The following is a 15,386-nucleotide window of genomic DNA, read 5'->3' on the forward strand; positions in this document are numbered from 1 at the left end:
CACTATTTGCAAAAACATGAATGAAGCTAGAGAGTCATGCTAAATGAAATTAATCAGAGAAAGACAAATACCATATGATTTCACCTGTATGTGAACAAACCTGATGAACATAGGGAGAAAAAAAAAAAAAAAGAAACAGAAAAACAAGCCATGAAACAGACTCTTAACTATAGAGAACAAACCTGAGGGTTGCTGGAGGGGAGGTAGGCAGGAGATAGGTTAAATGAGTTATGGGAATTGAAGAGGGCAACTTGCTGTGATCAACACTGGGTCTTATATGTAAGTGATGAATCACTAAAGCCTATACCTGAAACAAACAAACAAACAAACAAAAAAGTAGAAGATGATGATTATGTAGAAGAGCCAGGATTTAAACAAGACAAGCTCATTTCCAAGTTCACATTCTTCCATGATATTTGTTATGCTCCACAGATAAGTGAAACCATATGATAATTGACTCTCTCTGCTTGACTTATTTCACTCAGCATAATCTCTTCACATTCTTGGAGGAAAAAATCTTTAGATATTCATATACTTAAAGATTAATGTAATACTTACTGTTTTTGGAAATTAGATTTTAAAACAAGTATATTCAAGGTCACCTGGGTGACTCAGTAAGTTAAGTGTCTGCCTTTGACTCAGGTCGTGATCCCAGGGTCCTGGGATTGAGTTCCACATTGGGATCCCTGATGGGCAGGAGAGTCTGCTTCTCCCTCTCCCTCTGCTCCTCTCCCTGCTTGTGCTCTCTCTCTCTCTCACTACTCTCGCTTTTTCAAATAAATATCATCTTAAAAAGTATATCCAGGAATTTCCAAGTTCAAACTTTAATTCACCATCAGGACCCTATGTCCTGTGAGAGAATATTAAAATGTTGCAGAATCATTAGCTATTTTTATTGTTATATTTAATACAGTGTAATGAATAAGTAAATACTGAAACTGGAAAAAATGGTTTTTAGTGACTCATAATAGATTAATCTGAGCAGATTTAGGTATCCTTGATCCAAATGACCAAACCACCTCAGAGGTAAATTTTTTCCTAAATATTATCCCCAGGTATATCTATAACATAATTCTTACTGTCTTTGCATGTAAGTTTTTTGAAGCACAAACATTTTCTCTTTGGACCCTATAAGGGGTGGTTCGTAGAAATTTCAGAAGAATAAAGAAACAAACAAAAATAGAAGAAATATCACAATAAAGTGGACTGTATGTCAACATTTAACTACACTGAGCATCAGTCAAGCCATTTCACTCATTCAAAATTTTCTTCAGAGAATGATCTGAATTGAGGGGAAAAAGATGAGATGTCTTTGCAAGAAGTATTCTCTCAGTTTTATTTCTAATTGGTAAAATAATTTGGTTGATTTCATTTGTTTTAGATAATTGTTTTATTATTGTATTAGTATTATATACTAATTATATACTATATATATAGTACATGTATATGTACTATATATAAAATATATAATTATATACAATATTGTATTAGTAGAAGAGTGGTTATGTTTACTGTATTAAAAACAGTACATTCTCACTGTTTTAAGTTAGTGTTTGAATCAAGACAACAGAAGAATAGGAGGATCAACTTGTGAAAACAAGTTTTGTTGATTAATTTTTAATATATATGTTTGTTTTCTTTCTACTTGAACCTAAAAAATCTAAAAGTTTGACCTTGCTGATAGTAGAATGATTTTAGTATTACTTGGACTTGAGCTTCAGAAATATCTGGGCTTCAGACATGCTGGCACCAAATTAAAGTGTTACTTTATTTTGTATTCCATTATATTTATTTATTTATTTGTTTAATATTTAAGTCTAAATATTAATATTTATAATTTCTAGATATAGTAAAGTCTCAGTGTTTTCTCAATTCAGTAATCCTTTGAAAAAGGGTTAAGCTGAAATTGATTTAGCACATTCTTACTTCATAGAGAGGCCAAATTAATAATGAAGAAAACTTTTGTAGAAATAATTAAGAATGTAAGAAATATACCCTCAAGCTACATGAGCACTTCCAAAGCACATAGTACATGGAACCATAGAAAGCCCAATTATAATTTATTCTGATATAGTCATTAAAATAAAGTCCCCTGGAGGTTTTCATAAAGTGACACTTTTATTGCTTTTACTCTAAATATAAAAGCAGCTTTTATTTTAAAATAATCATGATTTTAGCCTTTTTACTAATTTAAAATGATACACTATTTTATTATTGATTCAACTTTCCAATTATTGAATAATTCTCTACATGCCAGTTCACCTGTGAGCTATACAACACATTGCCATCTTGTAAATTTCAGTATTTACCAAATTACACACACACACTTTTCAAAATATTTGATTAGTGTCTATCTGCTTCTCTAGAACATAACCTCTGTGAGGACAATGATTGTATTTATTTTACTATTAATGTATCCCGTCTACACAAAACTGACATGTATTGCAAATGCGCTTTAAAAACGTGTGATGAATTAGCATTTAATGAATGAAATAAGTAACACAACTGAGACTACTTCCCATCAAATATGCTCCCTTTTAATGCAAAAGGGATGGGTTAAGGAAAAGAAGTTAGCAAAAGAGACTTGGGAAAGGTAATCAAAATGTAGGAGGTTAGCCAGAAATGTCCTGTTACAGAACAAAGTGAAGAAAATATTTTAAAAAGAATAGAGTAGTTGACAGATTGAGTGGAACGAAAAGACATTGTTTGAATAAAAGCGTTGGCAATGAAAAAGGTCATGGATAAAATCGACATGAGTGTTTTTTTGGAAAGGTGGACTGCCAGAGAGGAATGGATTCAAGAGCAAGTGGGAAGCAAGGTCGTAGAAGCAATGAGAAAACTCTCTAGAGGGTTGGGCAAGGTGATTAGGCTTTCTGTGTTGGCTCCTTCATCTTATGGAAGCTATAAGGCCCCTACCTTCCCACCCACAGAGACTCTGAGATAGGGATACAATCCTTCTTGATGATTATATTTCAAAGTGGTGGACATAGGAGCCCTTGGAAAAACATTCCTAGGTTGCAAAACCGGCAAGCAGCTGAGAGTTTTACATCTCAAAGGGGCAGAGAAAGAGTTTAAAATTGTGAGTTTCTAAAGTAAATGCTCTATGAAAAGAAAGGGTAGGGGTCTATCTTTAAAAAAACAAAACAAAACAAAAAAAAACCTGTCCAAAGTGTAGTCAGATTGAGGGAAACATTAAGGCTTCCTTGGTCACAGTTTCTGAGATAGAGATGGAGGCAGGCTAGAGTGGATTAATTAATGCACAGGGGAAATTATCAGGATCAAGGGACTGAAGGCCATAATAAAAATGAATAATGGTAAATTCAGGTTTCTGTCTAAAATAAGCAGGAAAGGTAGGAGCTGGTAGTTAGTAAGCAGAATACTTAAAAGTGAGGGTTTTTAAAAAAAAATAATAGTACGAAGTTTTAAGTAGTAAACTATTCTGGGCTCTAAATGAAGTGGAAAGTTAAGGTGAGAGACAAACCTTATTTAAGGATGAGGAGATTCAGATATCACTGAAGTTGGATGTTTTGTTAACATGGCTGCTTTAGTAACCAGAAGTAAAGATAGGGTCATTTGCTGAGAAATGTAAAGTAAGCTTGGTGTTAAGATCTTAACTTCAGTGTTTTAGAATGACTGGGACATTTATAAATGTTTGTAACAAGAAAGAAGTATGCTCTGATGACCAGTAGGAAAAGCAGGGGTTTTTTTGTTTTGTTTTGTTTGCTTTGTTTTTTGTTTTTTTTTTAGAAGAGAGGGAGAAGCAATTGTATGGAGGTAGAAAGGAAGAAGAAGACACCTCTAGGGCTTGTACACAAAGTAGGAGTAAGAAAACAGCCACCACTTGAGAGGGGTACAGAGGAGTGATGAGTGATGGCTCTTTTGTTCTGCTTTGTTTTGTTTTTTCCCCTCATGCTTCAGTTGGGTCAAGGAAGGTGGAAGGAATTTTTGAGAAGTTTTTGAAGATATGGAGATACGGAGTTTGAAATGGAAGTATCTGTGGGATTAGGCCAGATATATGGAATATACAGGACCAATTGGATAAATGTCCCTATAATGATGGGTCATCTGAAATTTTTTGACTTAGGGTTCAGAGCTGAATAAATAGGATTGCAACAAATGGTGGAATTAATACTGTTGTTCTCGTAGGGTAATGGAAGTAATCACGGTAATCATTGCCTCCTTCTAGGGATTAATCTCTTGGGCAGAGTAAATCGTGAGACAGATGGTGTCGTGGCAGAGGGAAATGACTTGCCAGGAACAGGAGCGAGGGCTCTGTCGGCCTCCCTTAAATCTCTCTGCTGGCAAGGTCGTGCTTGGGGAAAGGAGCCTTACCGGGGCCTCTGGATTATTGTTGGGATGATGATTGCTCCCATTAAAATGAAAACTTTGAGCATTACAATTAAATGATTCATGATGTTATTACAGTAGCATTAAAAACACATAATGCTTAGTCCTTCGCTTACTATTTAACTACAAAGATTAACCATTTGTGGATAATTACCACTGGGTAGAACACTACTCTTGACATTTACCCATGGATAAATTTAAATTATATTTTGGAATACTCATTTATTTTCCCACTTGAAGGTGAAAGAAGAGGAAACTGATTTAATAAAAAAAAAAATCTGCTGGTTAATATTTACCTGTAATCCTATACTCATGAGTTTTTATGCATTATCATAGAAGGCAATGTGCTAACACAAATGAATGCTTTGCAGGGCAAATGGCTTTGTTTTTTTGTTTTTGTTTTTCGCACAGACTCTCACTACTGATCTCCATCCCCCCAAACAGTGTCATCCCCCCGACCACTGTCGTTAAAACACTCTGTGGGACCTTCTATAAAGAGATGGATTCTATGAAATTACTCTTCCTTATACAGACTTACTATTTGGTCAATACTCACAGATTCCTTTAACTAACATGGCACTGTGTCAAAATGACATTTATTTATAACTTGTATTAATGTTTTAAGATCAGGACTCCTGAAATACAGACTTCTGAATCAATTTTAGGGACCACGGGCATTTCTCTAAAAACAATGTTGAATGTGAGCTTGTGTTTGTTTTAAATGTACAGAAAGGAATGAAATTTTAAAATAATCTAATGAAACACATATATATATATTTTATAAACACATTTATATTTATAATATAATTATTATATAAAAGAATTCTATACATAAGGGAAGTGTCATAAAGTACAGTATAGCAGGGTTTTATTTGTTTATGTTGATTGTGAATTGTTACTTACATGGAAAGGGAAAACAAAATCCATTGTGTGCATTTATGTATACACCCCCACACATGTAGGTACACATACACACCTGAAAACTTGAGCCCCGAATATCTTTCAAAAAAACCTGAATGAGCTGAAAAATGGACTAAACTCCTTGGTGGCACATGAAAACCAACAGGCGTTCAGGAAATCAAATCCTGTTTTAAGCTTGGCACCTTAAAGGAGAGGGGTTGAAAATGTCATAAAACTACAGATAATGCTCACATAAGCCAAATAGTTTCCAAACTAAACAGTTTGGAAAGGATAGAAGCCACGTTAGCTGTTGGCTACCTTATATACAGACCTGTAACAACTGTGTGTATATGTGTGTGTGTGTGTGTGTGTGTGTGTGTGTGTGTGTACACAAAGGTTGGGGGTTTCCTTGGGTTTTTTTGTGGGTTTTTTTTTTTTTTTTCAGTGATCCAACAAATAGTGAATGAGGGCATGGTGCCAGGCACAATTCTAAGCATTTGACATACATCAATAAATGAAACAACTGAAATCCATTAAACAATAAATATAGTAACAAGGCTAGAAGGAGTTGAAAATACTGGCCCAGGATGGAAAGTAGTGTTTGTAATTATAAATAAGACTGTCAGGAAGGCCTCATTGAGAAAGTATCTCATGTTGGAAGCAGTAAAAGTAAAAAATCCACAAACCTGGATCGTCTGCATTGAAGTTTGAGTCCTTAATACCTTTTAAATCCCCTCAATGCCTTGAATATAAAAAGTGATAAAAAATTGTTTTACATTTTATATATATAATATACTCAAAAATATGTATATATTTACATATTTTACATATATATATAAAAACATGGAAATTATATAAAAGATACAAAGATGAAGAAGAGAATTTAATAACATCATCACATGGTATCAAACACACTTCAAGATGCTCTATTTCTCCCAGTGACACCATGAAACACCATAAAATAGATAGTAGTATTCTTCTCTCACAAATGAGTTTCAGGGAAGTTTGAATGGAAACACAACTTATCCACTATCACATAGCTGTTACATGTTCTACTTGACAAGAAATGCTTTTCCAGTGCATTACATCATTTTCTTCTTTTTTTTTTAACACATTTGTGATTTCTTTTTTTTCTTTTCCTTTAAGATTTTATTTATTTATTTGACAGAGAGAGATCCCAAGTAGGCAGAGAGGCAGGCAGAGAGAGAGAGAGAGGAGGAAGCAGGCTCCCTGCTGAGCAGAGAGCCCGACGCAGGACTCGATCCCAGGACCCTGAGACCACGACCCGAGCCGAAGGCAGCGGCCCAACCCACTGAGCCACCCAGGTGCCTGCATTACATAATTTTCTTACAGACAACATTCCCTAGCCATCTCACGGAAAAGACGAGACCCAAAATAAATTTTCCCAAGAAACAAATTTTTAAATTCAGGAGAAAAAAGAGTTTGTGAGATGGGAAGAGAAGCTGCAAAATCCTATGAGATTGTGTATGAAGATTGTAAATTCTAGAGAATTTACAAGGTGCTATTTCATGAGTCAGGAAGGAAAGGAAAGAATTCAAGAGATCTGAATAGAAAGCGAGGACATTGGAAGCCGAGCCAATTGAGTTACCTAGCTGATCTGCACTTGACGGTTCCTTTGGTGAGTTTTTGTTTTCCTAATGAAAGGGAGGATAAAGTGATGTGCAGGCAGAGAAGGATCCAGGCACATCAGAAAGACTGAAGTGTCAGAGGAAAGGGGGTGATTGCTGTAGCCCTGTTCTAGGTACAGTAGAACATATCCTCCCAACTGCCACTTCTCATTGTTTTTACATTTCAACACCCCTGCTGTCAGAATGAGTCTTACAATAGATATTATAAGGAAGCATCATTATCAAGTTCTAATGACAGCACTTTTCCTTTCTCAGTAATATGTAAAGTAATTGTGATTCATTCAAGGAATGGGTCCTCAATTTGATGAAATGCAGTAGATAGGAAAGATTTATCTGTTTTGCGATTTCCAGATTTGTACTTTTTAACTTTTTTTTTTTTTTGCTTTGCTTGGAATATTTTTTTATTAATTATTTTTGTTAACATGTAATGTATTATTTGCCCCAGGGGTACAGATCTGTGAATCATCAGGCTTACACATTCACCATAGCACATACCCTCCCCAATGTCTGTAACCCAACCACCCTCTCCACACAACCACTCCTCCCAGCAACCCTCAGTTTGTTTTGTGAGATTAAAAGTCTTTTATGGTTTTTCTCCCTCCCGATCCCATCTTGTTTCATTTTTCCTTTCCTAACCCCCAAACCCCCCACTCTGCCTCTCAAATTCCTCATATAAGAGAGATCATATGATAATTATCTTTCTCTGATTGACTTATTTCGCTAAGCATAATACACTCTAGTTCCATCCACATCATTGCAAATGGCAAGATTTCACTTCTTTTGATGGCTGCATAGTATTCCACTACATATATATATATATATAAATGTATATATGCATATGCCCCTTCGGATCACTACATTTGTATCTCTAGAGTAAATCGTATCTCTAGGGTAAATACCCAGTAGTACAATTGCTAGGTTGTAGGGTAGCTCTATTTTCAACCTTCTGAGGAACCTCCATGCTGTTTTCCAGAGTGGCTGCACCAGCTTGCATTCCTACCAACAGTGTAGGAGGGTTCCCCTTTCTCTGCGTCCTCTCCAACATCTGTCATGTCCTGACTTGTTAATTTTAGCCATTCTGACTGGTGTGAAGTGGTATCTCATTGTGGTTTTGATTTGTATTCCCCTGATGCCGAGTGATGGGGAGCACTTTTTCATGTATCTGTTTGCCATCTGGATGTCTTCTTTGCAGAAAAGTCTGTTCATGTCCTCTGCCCATTTCTTGATTGGATTATTTGTTCTTTGAGTGTTGAGTTTGCTAAGTTCTTTATAGATTTTGGATACTAGCCCTTTATCTGATATGACATTTGCAAATATCTTGTCCCATTCTGTCAGCTGACTTTTGGTTTTGTTGGCTGTTTTCTTTGCTGTGCAAAAGATTTCGATCTTGATGAAGTCCCAGTAGTTCATTTCTGCCCTTGCTTCCCTTGCCCTTGGCAATGTTTCTAGGAAGAAGTTGCTGTGGTGAGGTTGAAGAGGTTGTTGCCTGTGTTCTCCTCAAGGATTTTGATGGATTCTTTTCTCCTCACATTGAGGTCTTTCATCCATTTGGAGTTTATTTTTTGTGTGGTAAGGAAATGGTTGTGTTTCATTTTTCTGCATGTGGCTTTCCAATTTTCCCAACACCATTTGTTGAAGAGACTTTTTTCCATTGGACATTCTTTCCTGCTTTGTCAATGATTAGTTGACCATAGAGTTGAGGGTCCATCTCTGGGCTCTCTATTCTGTTCCACTGATCTGTGTATCTGTTTTTGTGCCAGTATCACACCATCTTGATGATTACAACTTTGTAATAGAGCTTGAATTCTGGAATTGTGATGCCACCAACTTTGGCTTTCTTTTCAACATTCCTCTGGTATTCAGGGTCTTTTCCCGTTCCTTATAAATTTTAGGATTATTTGTCCCATTTCTTTGAAAAATATTGATGGTATTTTGATAGGGATTGCATTAAATGCATAGATTGCTTTAGATAGCATAGACATTTTCACAATATTTGTTCTTACAATCCATGAGCATGGAATGTTTTTCCATTTCTTTGTGTCTTCCTCAGTTTCTTTCATAAGTACTTTGTAGGTTTCTCAGCACAGTTCTTTACCTCTTTGGGTAGGTTTACTCCTAGGTATACCCTATGGTTTTGAGTGCAACTGTAAATGGAATCAACTCCTTAATTTCTCTTTCTTCTGTCTTGCTGTTGGTGTATAGAAATGCAACCGATTTCTGTGCATTGATTTTATATCCTGACACTTTACTGAATTTCTGTATGAGTTCTATCAGTTTTGGAGTGGAGTCTTTTGGGTTTTCCACATAAAGTATCATACCATCTGTAAAGAGTGAGAATTTGACTACTTCTTTGCCCATTCCATTGCATTTTATTTCTTTTTTTGTCTGATCGCTGAGGCTAGCTCTTCTAGTACTATGTTGAATAGCAGTGGTGCTAGTGAACAATGCTGCCATGTTCCTGACCTTAGGGGAAAAACTCTCAGTTTTTCCCTATTGAGAATGATATTTGCTGTGGGTTTTTCATAGATGGCTTTGATCATATTGAGATATATACCCTCTAACCCTACACTGTGAAGAGTTTTGATCAAGAAAGGATGCTGTACTTTGTCAAATGCTTCTTCAGCATCTATTGAGAGTATCATATGGTTCTTGTTCTTTCTTGTGTTTATGTATTGTATCACATTGATTGATTTGCAGATGTTGAGCCAATCTTGCAGTCCAGGAATCAATCCCACTTGGTCATGGTGAATACTCCTTTTAATGTACTGTTGGATCCTATTGACTAGTATTTTAGTGAGAATTTTCACATCTGTGTTCATCAAAGGTATAGATCTGTAATTCTTTTTTTTGGTGTGGTCTTTGTCTGTTTTTGAGATAAAAAAACATGATAAGATCAAAAAATGATGGCCTCATAAAATGGGTTTGGAAGTTTTCCTTCCATTTCCATTTTTTGGAATAGTTTTAGGAGAATAGGTATTATTTTTTCTTTAAATGTTTGGTAGAATTCCCCTGGGAAGCCATCCCGTCCTGGGCTCTTGTTTGTTGGGAGATTTTTGATGACTGCTTCAATTTCCCTACTGGTTATGGGTCTGTTCAGATTTTCTATCTTCATGGTTCAGTTTTGATAGTTTATACATCCCTGAGAGTGCATCCATTTCTTCCAGATTGTCAAATTTGCTGGTGTATAGTTGCTCATAATATGTTCTTATAATTGTTTGCAGTTCTTTGGTGTTGGTTGTGATCTCTCCTCTTTTATTCATGATTTTATTCATTTGGGTCCTTTATCTTTTCTTTTTGATAAGTCTGGTCAGGGGGTTTATCAATCTTATTAATTCTATCCAAGAACCAGCTCCTAGTTTCACGGATTTGTTCTATTGTTCCTTTGGCTTATATTTCATTGATTTCTGCTCTGATATTTATGACTTCTGTTCTCCAGGCTTTCTCTGCTGTTCTTTCTTCAGCTCCATTAGGCATAGGGTTAGGTTGTGTACTTGAAACCTTTTTTGTTTCTTGATAAAGGCTTGTATCACTATATACTTTCCTCTCAGGACAGCCTTTGCTATGTTCCACAGATTTTGAACTGTTGTGTATTCATTTCATTTATTTCCATGATTTTTTTTCAATTCTTCTTTAATTTCCTGGTTGACCCATTCATTCTTTAGTATGATGCTTGTTAGCCTCCATGTATTTGAGTTCTTTTTGACTTTGCTTCTGTGCTTGAGTTCTAGCTTCGGAGCATTGTGGTCTGAAAATATGCAGGGTATGATCCCTATTTTTTGGTACAGGTTGAGACCTGATTTCTGACTCAAGATGTGAACTATTCTGGAGAGTGTTCCATGTGCACTAGAGAAGAATGTGTATTCTGTTGCTTTGGGATGGAATGTTCTGAATATATCTCTGATGTTCATCGGGTTCAGTGTGTTATTTAAGGCTTTTATTTCCCTGTTGATCTTCTGCTTAGATGATCTTTCCATTTCAGTGAGGGGGCGTATTAAAGTCCCCTACAATTAAGTATTATTGTTGATGTATTTCTTTGATTTTATTAATAATTGGTTTTTATAGTGGCTGCTCGCATGTTAGGGGCATAGATATTTAAAGTTGTTAGATCTTCTTGTTGGACAGACCCTTTAAGTATGACATAGTGTCCTTCCTCATCTCTTATTGTAGTCTTTGGCTGAAAATCTAATTTATCTGATATAAGGATCCCCAACCCAACTTTCTTTTGATGTCCATCAGCATGATAAATTGTTTTCCACCTCCTCACTTTAAATATGGAGGTGTCTTTGGGTCTAAAATGAGATTCCTGTAGACAGCATATTGAAGGATTTTGCTTTTTTATCCATCCTGATACCCTGTGTCTTTTGTTTGGGGCATTTAGCCCATTTACATTCAGGGTAACTATTGAGAGATATGAATTTAGTGCCATTGTATTGCCCATAAGGTGACTGTTACTGTATATTGTCTCTGTTCCTTTCTGTTCTATTACTTTTAGGCTCTCTCTTTGCTTAGAGGACCCCTTTCAATATTTCCTATAGAGCTGGTTTGGTGTTTGCAAATTCTTTTATTTTTTATTTGTTCTGGAAGCTTTTTATCTCTCCTTCTATTTTCAATGATAGCCTTTCAGTGATAGTGGATATAGTATACTTGGCTGCATATTTTCCTCATTTAGTGCTCTGAATATATCATGCCAGTTCTTTCTGGCCTGCCAGGTCTCTGTGGATAAGTTTTCTGCCAATCTCATATTTCCACCATTGTATGTTATAGACTTCTTGTCCCTGGCTGCTTTCAGGATTTTCTCTTTGTCACTAAGATTTGTAAGTTTTACTATTAGAAGATTGGGTGTGGACCTATTTTTATTGATTTTGAGGGGTGTTCTCTGTGCCTCCTGGATTTTGATGCTTGTTCCCTTTGCCATATTAGGGAAATTCTCTAGTATAATTCACTCCAATACTACTATAATTCACTGTCTCTCTCTCTTATTCTTCTGGAATCCCAATTATTCTAATATTGTTTTGTCTTATGGTATCACTTATGTCTTGAATTCTCCCCTCATAGTCCAGTAGTTGTTTTTCTCTTTTTTGCTCAGCTTCTTTATTCTCTGTGGTTTGGTCTTCTGCATCACTAATTTTCTCTTCTGTCTCATTTATCCTAGCAGTAAGAGCCTCCACTTTTGATTGCACCTCATTAATAGTTTTTTTGATTCCATCTTGGTTAGATTTTAGTCCTTTTATTTCTCCAGAAAGGAATTTATTTCTCCAGAAAGGGTTTCTCTAATATCTTCCATGCCTTTTTTTAACCCAGCTAACACCTTGATAATCATAATTCTGACATATTCCCAATGTCCATATTAATTAGAGCCCTTGCCATTGGTACTGCCTCTTGTTCATTTTTTGTGGTGAGTTTTTCCACCTTGTCATTTTATCCAGATAAGAATATATGAATGAGAGAATAAAAAACTAAAAGAGTGGCAAAAACCCCAGAAAAATGTACACTAACCAAATCAGAAGAGATCCAAAACCAGGGGAGAAGAAAGGGGGAAAAAAGAAAAATACATATATGTATGTGTTTGTGTGTATGTGTGTGTGTGGTATGTGTGCTGTGTATTAGACTGATGAAAAGAATAGAGCCACCCATTTGATCTGTGGTGTATTTTGGTCTCTTAGAAGAAACTACGTCCCAAAATTTTGAAGAAAGGAAAACTTATATATACACACAAATATGGGTAAACATGATGAAGGGATGGAATATGACTTTAAAGATGAAACATTTTCTTAAAAAAATCTAAAAAGGGAATTGATAAGTTGGTTGGAAAAAGAAAAAAAAAAAAAAAAGAAAAAAAAGGAGGGAATGTGCCGAGGGTGGAGACTAGAACAAAGCCATGGGCTAGATTATGGTATATTTTGATCTATTAGAAGAAATTGTATCCCATATATTTTTAGGAAAAAAAAGAAAACCTATATGTATACAAAAAAATAAGGTTAGGGGCTCCTGGGTGGCTCAGTGGGTTTAAGCCTCTACCTTTGGCTCAGGTCATGATCCCAGCCTGCTTCCTCCTCTCTCTCTCTGCTTACTTGTGATCTCTGTCAAATAAATAAATAAATAAAAATCTTTAAAAAATAAATAAATAAATAAAATGTTTGGGGTGCCTGGGTGGCTCAGTGGGTTAAAGCCTCTGCCTTCAGCTCAGGTCGTGATCTCAGGGTCCTGGGATCAAGTCCTGCATTGAGCTGTCTGCTCAGCAGGGAGCCTGCTCCCCGCCCCCCTGCTTTCCTTTCTGCCTACTTGTGATCTCTCTATGTCAAATAAATAAATAAGGGATAAAATATGACTATAACAATGAAGGTTTAAAAATATTTTTTAAGAAAGGTATTGTTTAGATAAACTAGTAAAAAACATTAAAAGAGGAAAGAGGAAAAGTTAAAAAAATAGAATAAGAATAAAAATAAAACTTTAAAAAAGCTTAATTTTGCAAGACTAAAGGATCATGGGGAAAAAGCCATGAATTCCATGTTTTGCTTTCCCCTAGCTCTGGGGTTCTCCTGTTCTCCTTGATAGGTGAGCTTGGTCTTGGCTAGATATTCTTGCTGATCTTCTGCAGGAGGGGCCTGTTGCAGTGATTCTCAAATGTCTTTTCCCAATGGGAGATTACACCACCATTGCCGGGGACTGGGCTAAGTAATCTGCTCGGGTTTGCTCTCAGAGCTTTTGTTCCCTGAACACTTTCCATACCACTTTGGATGATGGGAATGAAGATGGCAGCCTCCCAGTCTCTGGCACAGAGGAACTGAGAGCTTGGGGCCCCACTCCTCAGTGCACCCTCAGAGAAAAGCAGTCAGTAACTCCTGTCTCCCTGGTCTCCAGCTGAGCTCTGTGCTTACCCAGCCTGTGACTGAGCATTTCTGTCTCTGGCCCACGGCCCTGTTTGGAGTCTCAAACATAGCAGCTTGTCCTGGAAGAGGAAGGTGAGTCTCCCCAGATCTGCCACTTGTGGGGTCCCTGCTCAAAGAGCAGGGGCCTGAATTTGCCTTGGATCATGGTTTAAGGTAACCCCAATCTGAAAGCTCACTCTCGGGTCTATCTCTGTAGTCAGCTTCTCCGCTCCAATATCTGGAAGCTCTGCCACACTCAAACACCCCTGATATTTCCGTGAGCCTGAGGGACCTGAGATCACATGTCCCTGCAAGGGCTCCACCCCCACTTAGCCTCTGGAACAATGTCCCTCAGTCCCTTAGGAGTAGACTTCTAAAAGTTCTGATTTTGTGCTCCACTGCTCTGTTGCTTGCCTGGAGCCAGCCCCTCCCCCCATGGTCTATCTTCCTGTCGCTTCAGATTCACTTCTCCACACATCCTCCCTTTCAGAAAGTGGTCGATTTTCTGTTCCTAGAATTGCTGCTCTTCTTCTCTTATATCTCCTGTTGAGTTTATAGGTGTTCTGAATCATTTGATACTCATCTAACTGAACTCCTGGGATATAATGTCATTTCAGTCTGCTACTCCTCCACCATCTTGCCTCCACCACACTTTTTAACTTTAAAAAAAAATATTTGTCTCTTTCTCTCCCCCATTTTCCCTAACTTACACTACAACACAACTCACATCTTCATGTTCTTAAAAACCCTTGTGTTTCAAACCATCATGGGATTATTAGTGAGAGCATGGGCTGTCTTCCTGATTCTGCCTCTCCCTTAGCTTCTGTTCTGTCTCTGGGATGTTTCCCACTCCCATGTTTTCATCTCTAACAACTCCTTTTCATAGATCTTCAATTTCCACACCTCTTGGAAATTATGGACTCATATTCCCCACCACCTTTTGAAAATGCCCCACCCATATATGCCTAAAAGAACTGTACAGTCTCATGCTAACCTCCCCCTTAAAAAATAACTACAAAACACCCCTAATTTGGTATTCTTGATCTTGGTTAAAGAAATCAAAATTGGCATGTGCTTCCAAGTGAGAAATCTCAGTTTAGTACAAATACTTTATACACTTGCTCATCAGGCACATATAATTAGTCTCCAAGTCCTATTGATTCTTCTCATTAAATGTCTCTTAGGTCATCCATTTGTCTTCTCTCAAGAATTATTTTTATTTCAATAATTGAAATAAAGAAACATTCATACTTATGCAATAAGTCAGCAATACTAAAGTGTCTAAGGGAAATTGATAGAATTACTCTTCCCTCTGGATTAGTAATTATTGTTGATAATTTATTGTGCATTATTCTATAATTATCCTTTGCTTACACAAACATATATAAATGTGCCTGTTTCTTTTTATTACCATTGTCACCAGTTAAGCTCTAATATTTTTTTTCAACTATTGAATAGTTTCCATTCTCTTCTTAAAAACTTTGAGTAGTTCTCCATCCACTTACTATACAATAAAACTGAACCTATCAGAATACAGAAATCTCATGACTAAAAAATGATTTCCTTATCTTCAGATGCCTTTGTGAGGGTACTTTTTTGAATGCCTGTTTGCTAGACTTTG

Source organism: Mustela nigripes, chromosome 10, assembly GCF_022355385.1.
Source record: "Mustela nigripes isolate SB6536 chromosome 10, MUSNIG.SB6536, whole genome shotgun sequence".
Lineage (NCBI taxonomy): Eukaryota > Metazoa > Chordata > Mammalia > Carnivora > Mustelidae > Mustela > Mustela nigripes.